Consider the following 12,087-nt stretch of genomic DNA (forward strand, 5'->3'; position numbering starts at 1 on the left):
GAACGCCATCCTGTTGTCTCCTGCCCACTTCCATAGTCTGTCCAGATCCTCTTGGATCTGGAGTACCTGATCCTCAGTTGTGGCTACTGCCCCAGTTTTAGTATCATCTGTGAACTTGATCAGCAGACTGTTCTCCCCTTCTTCCATGTCATTGATGAAAAGATTGAACAGGATTGCCCCCAGGACTGAGGCCTGGGGAACCCCGCTTGTCACTGGCTGCCTTCCTGATGATTCCCCACTAATGGTTACCCTCTGCTTTTGGTCAGTCAACCATGCCCTAATCCATCGGACAGTGCATTGGTCTATCCCAAAACTCCTCAGTTTCTCAACCAGGATATCATGGGGCACTTTGTCAAAGGCCTTGCAGAAATCCAGGTATTTCTACATCCACTGCATCCCCTCCATCTAGCCACCTCAAAACCTTGTCATAGAATTCCACAAGGTTTGTCTGGCAGGACCTGTTTTTGCGGAAGCCGTGCTGTGTGACCACCAGCCTCCCTTCCCTATCTGGCATCACTAGATATCTTGCTATTATGAGACTTTCTATGGTTTTTCCTACAATGATTGTAAGGCTAACTGGTCTGTAATTCCCTATGTCCCTTCTACTACCCTTTTTGAAAATTGGGACCACTGATTCCACCTTCCAGTCCTCTGGAACTTCACCCATTCTCCACAAGGTCTCAAAAATGGAGGCCAGCGGGTGTGAGAGAACCTCTGCCAACTCTCAAAGTACTCTCGGGTCTAACCCATCAGGGCCTGGTGCTTTTGTAATGACCGGTACCCTGAGGAGCCCCTTGACTTCTAGAGGGGTGACTCTAATCTGTGCCCCCATGTCCCCAGCCTCATCTAATCTCCCATGCAGATCTCCTCCATCCTGCTTTGGGGAGAACACAGAGGCAAAACAGTCATTTAGCATCTGTGCCCATTCCCTCACATCAGTCACTGGATCCCCCCTTCTCCTTATTTAGCGGTCCCACTACATGTCTCCCCTTCCTCTTGCTAGGATGGAGAACATAGATAGGATGGAGAACACTTGATTGTCTGCCAGGTAGAACATGGTAATACCCAGAACCATGATGACCATGCAGAGTTGCTTGTTGTGTGACCACAGCCATAATTTGTTGTGGTTGTTGACATTTTACAGCAGAGGTGCATTCTACAGCACTTTCAAACCACAGGCCATATTCCAATTGGAGAAGTTTTCAGGAACCATGTTCCAGCAGTGGGGCTGAAATCAGAAAGTACTGAGCCAAAATACCAAAATGACTAGAATATTTTGGCTTCAAGTTCTGCTTGCCAGTAACTGAGTCTTGGAAGAGGCATTTCAACCTTTTGGAATGTGGAAAATGAAAATACCTAGAAAGCCACCAAGGAAGGCAGTGGCCCTGTGGGAAGGGTACATGGCCACCAGGGAAACCCTGAAGGACTGGATGAGCTCAGGCACTTAGTCTTATCCAGAAGAGCACTGGTTGTTGCAGGAATGTAGGGCTTTTTAAAGAATAGAATATACAAAATTGACATCAGCTGTCCCCCAGTCCAGATGGTAGAGCTGAAGTAAATGCTTGGATATAGTATTCCAATTACTCAAATTTACTTTTCTTTGCAACACTGTGAATGTATATTGCTCTCAGATTTCAGTAAACTGTTTTTAATGTCAATCTTCTGAGACACTATCTTTTACATTTTTTTATCTACATCCATTTACAGTCCTAGTTTTAGATAAGTTTACAGGGAGGTATGTCCCAAGGGTATAGGAATGAAGAGTTGAGAGAGATAAATCACTAAAAAGATTAAATAAAGGTCACAAATGTATTAATCATGTTTGGATGACCTCAGTTTTCAAGAGCTGAGCAGGGCTGACAAGGACAGGACATTTTGGAGGGCTTTCATTCATAGAGCCACCGTAAGTCAGAGGTGATTTGACAGCAAGTAAGAACAACAGATGACCTCACAGAATAAAGCTGTAAAGTGTGGTGACCCAGGACCACAGAAGTGCAGCCAAGAGCAGGTATCTCCAGCCTCTGGTCCATCAGTGACTCAGGATCATGGAAGTGAAGCCAAGAACCGACATCTCAAGTCTCTGGTCCATGCTGCAAGTTTTCCTTCCTTTCCTTGGTCAATCAGAACCAAGTTTTGATATTACCTCTGCCCCCATGCTAACCATCATGTTTCAGTTCTTTGTGAAGATGGGAACCGTGGGTCACATTAATCTAGATGAAGGGCATGCTTATTTTGGGTCCCAACTTGCAGCAGCTGTGGAAAGCACTGTGGTGGTTGCAAATATTTAATTGATTAATTAATTAATTCCTAATTGTGCTTCAGAGGGGATACGGAGGGATGGGAGGAAGTTGGGACCAAGGACATACACCACTTCCTATCAGCAGCCCAACATCTTACCTTCCCCAGTGCTTTATCTGGAGGGCTGAAAATAGGCATCTAGACAAAAGTTACACTGAAAGGGCATGGCAGACTCCACCTCTTTTCTGCCCTGTTCAAGGAATCACGTACATGCAAGCCTTGTCTGGAGCACTGGAGGCATAAGACTAGATGCTTATGAGTACTGGCGGTGGTTAGGATTGCACCATAACAGTGTGAGCTAGGAAGTCTTTGATTTGACTTTTACTGTGGCTTCGTAACCTCTAGGCAGCCTGAATCAAGCAACTATCTTCCTCTTCTCCCCAATGCCACTTGAATATGGAGTTTAAAATACGGCTTCTCTTACTGGGATAGTGCAAAAACTGAGATTAATTTCTTTGAAAACTCAAAATGTAGTATACAAATTATTAGTATTAATCATCATCATCATGGATTGTAGGCCACCTTAGTGACTGCTTCAAAAATATTTTGTTTGTGTATTCCTAATTTGAAAAATTGTTGAGAAATTTCAGGTGCAAGGTGCTGCACCAGAGTAGATCGCCATGCCTTCTTCTACCATCATATGCTTGTGAGGGGTGATAGGACTGAGCCCTAAACAGATTTGTTCAGAAACATAATTTGCTTTATAAATCAGGGGCTTCTTCCTTCCATCATTTCCCCCCAAAACAGCTGTTTCTCAGCATGGAAACTGAGGAGCTTTATGGAAGAATCCATGCATGTTTAGGCAGGAAAAGTAGCTGGCCGGGGGATGCTGGGAGTCTTAGGATTTTTTCTGTCTAAGCTTGCACAGGATTGTGCCCTCCATGAATCAGATTCCAGCAATCATTTGCTGTGGGGTTGTTTTACAGAGGTTTCTTATTGAAGATGACACCAAAGGCCTATGCAAACTTGTCTGCAGTGGCTCCTATCTGCTTCATTTCATGGTTTACTGCAACTCTCAGAAGAGTGTCATGGTGACTTCTGGCCAGGAACAGGAGGAGCCAGACTTCTTGTTGCTTGAAGCAAAGGACCAGTCAGATGCTGGCTGAGACTGTCATTAACTCTTATTCCAGCACCAGCAGTGGGATAGCCTTCTTCACAACTGAGGGTCACCAACTGAGCTTAGAGAACACAGAATGACCACAGCTGGCGGGCTGTATCTGCTTCTTGGGGAAGTTACCTCACTTCGTCCAATGGTGGGGCTGGTTCCACCTAGCAGTTACCTCTGGGCCATGCTCTGAACTTCAGGCAAGTTCTAGCCTGGTCTTTATACGGAATACAATGAGGAGGAAATGAATAGAATGTGGCTTTTGAATAGAAGGTACTTCAGATTGTTCACCAAAGATCATACTCTGGACTCTTTGTAAGCTTGCATTTCTTTTCCTGGTGTCTGAACTACCTTGCTTGCAATTGAAAGAGTCTAGCCAGAAGTTAACTTCCTAGATTTAGACAGGCATCAGGGGCCACAGAAGGAACCCAAGTTTCTGCAGGGCTTATGGACAACCACTGCAGGCTGGATTAGGTCTCCATTCCTGCATAATATAAACATGAATCTGCCCTATCCTGGAGTGCTTTTACTCTTCCCATTCCAAGGCCTATGGGGCAAGTGAAAATGTATGATTTGACCCTATCCGCCAAGCTTGTTTCTAGAAGACAAGCAATTAAGTTTCCTCTGGAAGAGAACTCCAAAGATGAGATACAGGCAAGGAGAAGGAGGCTGTATGTGTCCTAGTCATACAGGTATCAAAAATCACAGGATATATGCAAGGGAAAGACCTTTAAGGGAAGACCGTTATTTTCTTCCTGTGCTCTGACTGTGTGACTACTCCATTTTGACCAAGTGAAATAGCACATAGAGCTACTATTGGGACCCATATATCTGATATCTTGAGATGCATCTACCCTCAGTGAAACTCGGTTAATTGGGCTGAGTGATTCCAGTTGCATTCCTGTGGGAACTTTCTCCCTTGTGGTTTGTGAAAGCTGCTGGAATGGGCCAATGGTTGGTCAAATGAGTTCTTGCCTGAGGTGTCAAGGGTGTGAACATGAAAGGTGGCAGCTTGGGGCTATCTCTCTGTCTTCATCAACCTGTTCCACCTTGTCTCCAGGCTTGTGGCATTCCTGAAACCTGAACAGGGCCTGTCCCATTGGAAGGATAGTGCTATTGGATAGTGCTTTGCTGCTTTTCCCCTATATAATTAAACTTTATCCTCTAGAGCTGTGTATACTTTCTTCCTAAGTAGGAAGTTCAGAACACTCTTGCTTGGGCTACTTCCTACAGTGTAATATAGCCACTTTCTTAGCCGTAATCTTTTATGTAAGTTGAGACTCAGGCAAAGAGTTGTGTAAATTTACGCTCCTCTACAGTTTCTCAGAGGACAATCACACAGTAAAACAAAGCATACACTCCCCACCCACCTAGTTTTAAAGTGGAAATACAGCTTTCTTGCAGTTGACTAGTTTCAGTGACAGGAACTTAAGCAGTGAGGATCAACCCGCTGGTGGATTCTAGGGGGTAGAAAATGGTCCTAGGCCTTGAAATTGCCCTCCTCAAGGCTCTGGCTTCCCACCCTTACATGGAGGTAGAACTTTGGCTGCAAATAGGAAGGGAAAAATTAAATCTGCAATCCTGAATCTCCATTGTACTGATCCAAACAAATCCATGCACACTGACATTCAATTTAAAAAGTCACTTATGCATAGTTTTGCTGTGTGTGATCCTCAGAATAGTTTGTTTGGCCTCAGGAGACATAGGATCTCACCTCTTTTACCATTGTATTATTAAGTTCAATTTAGACTACTTGCATGTGATCTACATAGGGCAGCCTTTGGAAATGATCCACAAACTTCATCAGCAGAGATGCTGGAGAAGGTGGGGCGACTGGAACATGTGACTGGATGCTGAGATGTCACTGCCTGTGTTTACAATGCACTGCTGCCTGGTTTTGTTTTATTTTTGTCTGCTACCTAGTAATAACCATGTCCTAATAGATGGCTTATAAATACTTGAATGAATGAATGAATAAATGAATGAATGAATGAATGAATGAATAGGCATTTGATACTATTTCCTTTCTGCTGCATATTTATTGAGAGGGTGAAAGGGTACTGCAAAGATGGTAGAATTTGAAAAAAAAAATTGCACAGACATAATTTGCATTGAAATTAGGGCTGAATCTGTGCAATTAAACAATAACAATATTTAATCACAGAGTAAAATCTTGCTCCCTCCATCCTGAAAGTAACTATGTCCAGTATGCTTGAACTTGCCACTGTGCCATCCTGAAGAATATTCCTTCCCAAATTTTCCAAAAGTTAAAATATTAGTGCTGCAAATGGGTTGCAGTTGTCATGGCCTCTGGCTTCAGCAAATAAAATAAATCTATCTTGGCTGCAAAATTCCCATTGATTGACAAATCAGAAAAGTAGGTCAGCTTATATGCATCTCCCAGAAATGTTTCACTTGTTTTCGATACAGAAAGGAGTGGGTTGAGCTTTGTTAGTTAAATGGATTTCTATTCATTGCTTTTGCCTGGTGCTTATTTATGCAAATTCAACCAAGTAATAATTGATGGATCATATTTTAAATGGATGGTTAACTAAAATCTTTAGCTGGTCAATAGAATGGTTTACAAAAATCCTACTAAGCACTGTAAAAATATGCAGAAATTTGGACATCCCTCACAAAAGTGGAAGAGAGACAGAAGTGGGTACTCCTTTGGCATGACCTAAAAGATAAGGTGCAACCAATCTTACAGCTTTTGGGAGACTAAGAATACTTGCACAGATTCCATTGCTGTGGAAATTCATGAATTTCAGCCATGTTTCCCACAGCAAATCCTTAAACTGTGGAGGAATACCTACACACATTTAACTGATTAAAAAAATAATAATGCAGATGAGTTTGTGAAGTCTAGATTCCTATGAATACATAGGCAGAGTATTTAAACACATGGATTTGGCATCTGTTACCCTTTGTTTGCTTGCTTGCTGCGGGGAAACAGCACATGCCACAGTGTGCACGTAGCAATGATAAAGCGCGGAACTACCCTGCAAATGCTACCTTAAACCCATTGAAGGAAGAAGTGGTTACAGATAGAAGAAATACCAGGGTGGTGCAATGGGTAAGAGCATGGGACTGGGACTCAGATGACCTGGGTTCTAGTCCCCGCTCAGCCATGGAGCCAACTGGGTGACTTTGGGCCAGTCACAGACTCTCAGCCCAACCTACCTCACAGGGTTGTTGTTGTGGGGATAAGATGGAGGGGGAGATGTAAGCTGCCTTGAGCCCTTTGTAGGAAAAAGGCAGGATATAAATCCATAAATAAATAAATACACAGTAGCTTCTCTTACATGTTATGAAAACTATTAGAATGGTCTGGTATATGCACAAATGTTTCTATGCTTTCTACCCTTTAAAAAAAAGCTTTCACCTTTTCCTAAATGAGAGAGGTGTCTGCAAATATAGAAATTACTCCTCGTACCTCTGAAATTTTGCATAATGGCTCATTACATTGGCATATATATGGCTGCATTAGGCATGGAGCTTTTCTTGGATGCATCAGGGGATTCCATAAGGACACACTCTCTATCTCTCTCTCTCTCTCACACACACACACACAGAGAGAGAGAGAGACAGAGAATTCTTTGAACACACACACCCACACACCCACACTGATCAACTTGTCAAATGCAGCATTATTATTTTCGAGTTGAAAAGGTAGTAATGCTGCATCTGACGAGTTGATCTGTATGTCTTGTTGCTAGTTATCTGGAATGAAGGAAGCAGGAATTTATCTTCTATTTCCAGGTTAACTAGAGTTCATGTATTTATTTTTGTATTCATCTGCCTGATAACCAAAGTTCTCTGGGCAGGTTACAAACACTTCAGTGTTCTCTCTTTTCAAAGAAAGAAGGCATGTGAATTGACTTAAGAGTATATCAGCTGAAAAGCACATAAAAAGCCACTGAAAATTAAGCTCACTGCATTTGCAGAGTTTGTTAACCAGGCTGAATAAACTTGCAGGAAGGACCTATTTATTGCTAGCAAATGGACCCAGCTTCATGCAGTTGGAATAGCCCTTAGTTTAAGACAGTTCCTTCCAGTGAAGTTAAGCAGCTGTCAGAGTTGACCACAAGGTGCCCACCCTATGTAAGTCTAGCCCTGGCCAGCAGCACATCAAGACACAGCCCTTGCTGGGCATCCTGCTAGCCTTTTTCAGGAAGCAACTGTCCAGTCCATTTGCCTAGGGAAGGGCTGCCCCACAACAGAGGGGAAGGAGCAACTGTATAATGTTGTCTTTCAAAGCAGTATTCTATGGCTTCATCTGTGGACTGCAAAGTTACCTGTTTACCTGCTGAGTGAAGACAATGTTGCAGGCTTCAGGTACCCAAACACATTTGCAACAATTAAAACTATCTGATGCATTTTAAAAGCAAAGCAACTCAGATATGTGCACCACTAGGGTTAGCTTAGATTCATGCCACATCTCAGGTGTCTAGGGATCACAGCCATAGAGCTATGGTGCTGCCAGACACACACCTCTTTTATCAAAATTGATTGTTTTTAATTAGGTAAATAATGCTAAACTGACTTTCAAGGTACGCCAACCTTACAAAGCAGCTTACAAGATTTTAAAAAAATATGAGCAAACAATTACAATTTAAAATATGCAAACATGCAAAGATGATTTATGGTTCCAAGCACAAGTAAAAACAAATGTGACATGTGCATGTTTAAAGCTAGCAGTGATGAGACAATGAACTGCCTCTCTGGAAGATGGGCAGTGTATAAGTTTGAAAATAAATAAACAAATAAAGTATGTGCATCTCCTTGGAGAGGGTGTTTGAAAGTTGTGGGGCCACCACTGAGAAAGCCCTATCCCTATCCCTATTCCTTGGCTTTTGAAGCTGGTCTTACTGCTTAATGAGAACTTATAGAGCTGTAGGCAGAGCTCTATACAGCAGGGTGCCAAACTACTAAGGCCAATGCCAACACCCTGAGCTGGACCCTGGCACAAATAGGCACTTGATGTTGCTGACACAGAACTTACAGAGGACATTCCTCCATTAGAAGGTGTCCCCTACTTGAAGGGCTGCCCAGACCAAGTCCATTTTAAATATAATGAACCATATCAAGATGGCCATGCAGGGGTTGTGAAACTTCCAAACTATCAGGACAGCAGACTGAAGAAACACACTGGTCACTTCCAGGATCATCTGTGGTGAGGTTTCCTCTATGTTCACTGGAGTGATAGCAATTATTTTTACTTTTGTACCTATCACTGCATACTGGCATACTATCCAACTCGCTATTGCTTCTGTCCTCCTTTTTGGGGATGTGTGTCCTCATTTTTGCTGAAGCCGAAGTGGCTACTCTATGCAGGATAAGTTTACTGAGATCCAAGCAATGGGTCCCACACACATTCTAGCTGCTGCTTCTGCTGTAGATTCTCAACCATTCTTCAAGAAGAGCTCCACAAAGAATGCATTGCAGTAAACTATCCTAGCTGTAACCAGGGCTGATTTCACTATGACTAGATCCGTTTTCTCTAGGCAGAGTTTGTTCTGTCTTCCTTTGCTACAAAAGGCATTTCAGGAGCAACCAATGGCTGCAAGTGGTCCATCTGTACCCATTCATCTTCAACTCAGGAAAGCAGCATGGAACTTTCCATTCTATGATGGCAGCAGAAGTCCTTTCAGCAGATGCCTCCTGATAATTGTTGCTTTATTTTCCCAGAATGCCTTACTTGTTGCATTGTTCCAGGGCTTTTGCAGGGGAAAAATGGCTGCTGCCACCAAGAAAAAACAAAGTGTGGCTGGCACATTCAGTGACTGCTGAAAATGGCTCTGCTGTCATTGCCATGGGCAAAAACAAAGGAAAAGAAAGTGAAAGAAAAACAAACATGAAAGTGAATAGTAATATTTATTTGTTTGTTTCCAATAGCCAAAGATCTCTGGGAGTTTTACAGCAGATAGTGAAACAACAACAACATTTTAGCAAATGAATACTGAGGCGGTGCAATGATTCCTGTGTCGGTGGAGTGAACTACACTGCTTTGGACTATAGGTGGGTGATGCAGGGATGGATACTAAAAAATCTAGTTTGTGAGGCAGAAGGATCTAGCAGTGTTATATATGGGAGCTTAGGCAACCTTCCCTATGAGGAGAGACTGAGAGAACTGAGCATGTTCAGCCTTGAGAAGAGAAAACTGAGGGGTGGGGCATGATATCCCTGTATAAGTACCTCAAACACTGCCACAAAGAGGAAGGTCAAGACCTCTTCTAACTGAGTATAGGACACGGAATAATCAACTCAAGTTGCAATAACCCAGATTCAGGCTGGACATCAGGAAAAGCTTCCTCACTGTCAGAGCAATATGAGAGTGGAATTAGCTGCCTAGAAAGGTTTTGAGCTCTCCCTCACTAAAAAAAAAAAACAAAAAAAAAACTCAAAAACTGGACAGTGGTATGAATTGGATGGTGTAACTTGGTGTCCTGCACTAGTGCAAGGTTAGACCTGATGGCCTTCTTGGCCCTTTCCAACTCTCATGTTCTTTGATTCTATAAAATAAGTGATGGTGGTTTGCATCTCACAAGGAACTCCTAATTTTCATTTAAGAACTCATCTATAGGAGCCATAAAATACAAGTATTTTGCAGAATCATCACATGTGCATTGGTAAATGCAAACTCCCAAAGTCTGAGATATGCAGCAGCACAGCCGGAGAATAAGAATTCTGTTACCATGGTAACCAGGCCAATGTAATACTGTCTTGCCTCTGAGGAAAGAAAATAATAAAAATGCTTAAAACTCTAATGAATTTTCTCACTAATGAAATAACAAGAGAAAGTGGCAAAAATGAGGTCAGTTGTGGATGCTTGAAGCCCCAAATGTTGAAAAGTGGAACAAAGAAGTGAGATAGCGGGATATTACATCTTTGAATAAATATAAATGAAGAGCAAGAAGAAGACTTTGAGGTCAATCAAACCAAGAAATAGAAAAAAAAAATCCTAAAACTTCCATGAATGTAAGAGGAAGAATGGTTGTTTGGTCTCTTTGAAATTCATTCGGAATTTGCTTAGTACAGGGATGGTTTGCACATGATCAATGTTAGAAGAGACATGCTGGATTAGAACAAAGGGCTTTCTACTCCAGTAATCTGGTTCCTCCAGTGGCCGGCCAGCTGCATGTTAGAAGCTCACAAATAGGTCAGGAGTGCAATAACACTCTTGTAATTGCCATCAACTGGTATTCAGAGCATACCATCTTCTGACTTTGGAAGTAGCGCATAGCCATTGGCTTGACTTGTACGACATTAGGAGATAAAGGGCATGTGCAGATGGGCCATCATGTATTTCATCCCACCAGCAGAGACATTAGGAGGGCTTGGTATTCAGCACTTGAGATCTGCTGAGTTCCCACTCCAAACTCTATCTTATGTGGAGGCTAGTTTGGCAGCGTGAATACCATGCAGCTCTCAGGTTCGAGATAACTGAGTTTTCTCAGCTGGATTTCTGAAGATTTCAGCTGGGTTACTAAAGATTTTAAAGATTTTTTTTAAAAAATCAGATTACCTTTGGAAATTACTGATATAACTCTTTTCTGAAAACTGATTCTGGCACCTTTTGGGTGGCTTGCACTACTGCTTTATTGTTTAATTATCTGGTTTAAATTTTGTTATTTTGCTAATATCTTATTGATGGTTTTGTTAATTGTGCACTTTAATTTTGTGAACTGCGGTGGAATCTTTGGACAAACAGAATTACATGAATATTTAAAGAATGTAAAGGCGTGCATTTATTTTAAATGTTTATCATTATGTTTATAAATATTTATACTTACAGCTTGATAATAATCACCCAGCATCAGCTTAAGAGTACAATATTATGGGTTTACAAGATGTACCCCCCACAGTATTAGTGGCATATTTCCTCAGAAAAGTGTACGTTGTGGTGCTGTCAGCAACTGTGCAGGATGATTGCAATATTCTCTGCAGAGAAGTATATCTAAAGTCAGTTCAGAAACTGCAGCTGGTATAGTCACTGGAATGCTTGTGAGATCCTGGTCATCTAACTATAATATACCAGTCGCATTTGTTACCCATTTATTTCTGGATTCAAAGGGCTGTTTTTGACTTTTAAATCCCTGAACTACTTTGAACCCAATGGGCGGTGGGGAGGCACACTGGATCCCCCTCCACCACACTGGAAGCATTTGTGTTGTGGTGTTTCTACAAAGTGCATTCTCTGTATTAGCACTGGGGCACATGCTAATTAATACAGCAGTTTCCACTGTGTTGGAAATATGATCTTGTGTCATGCACACATGCAATTGCAGGAGAAATAGGAGGTGTTGGAGAGTGGATGTACGTAAAGAAATGGTTCTTTAAAAGGTGTGTAAGAGGAGAGTTTTCAAAAAAGGAAAAAAAATGACAACTGCTTTCACAAAAGATTCATGGAGTGGTGAGTGCTCCTGTGCTGACTTTCCCAGGAGCACACACCACTCCAGGCAGTGTGATTTACTTCTGCGTAACACAATTGAAAGGGACTGCAGGTGGCGCAGTGGTTTAAACCGCTGTGCTGCTGGGCTGGTAGATCGAAAGGTCGCCGGTTCGAATCTGCACAACGGGGTGAGTTCCCGTTGCTCCGTCCCAGCTCCTGCCAACCTTGCAGTTCGAAAGCGTGCAAATGCAAGTAGATAAAAAGGTACCACGTCGGTGGGCAGATAACA

The sequence above is a fragment of the Varanus komodoensis genome, unplaced genomic scaffold (assembly GCF_004798865.1).
Source record: "Varanus komodoensis strain SLA01 unplaced genomic scaffold, ASM479886v1 scaffold13_3, whole genome shotgun sequence".
NCBI classification, from domain to species: Eukaryota; Metazoa; Chordata; class Lepidosauria; order Squamata; family Varanidae; genus Varanus; species Varanus komodoensis.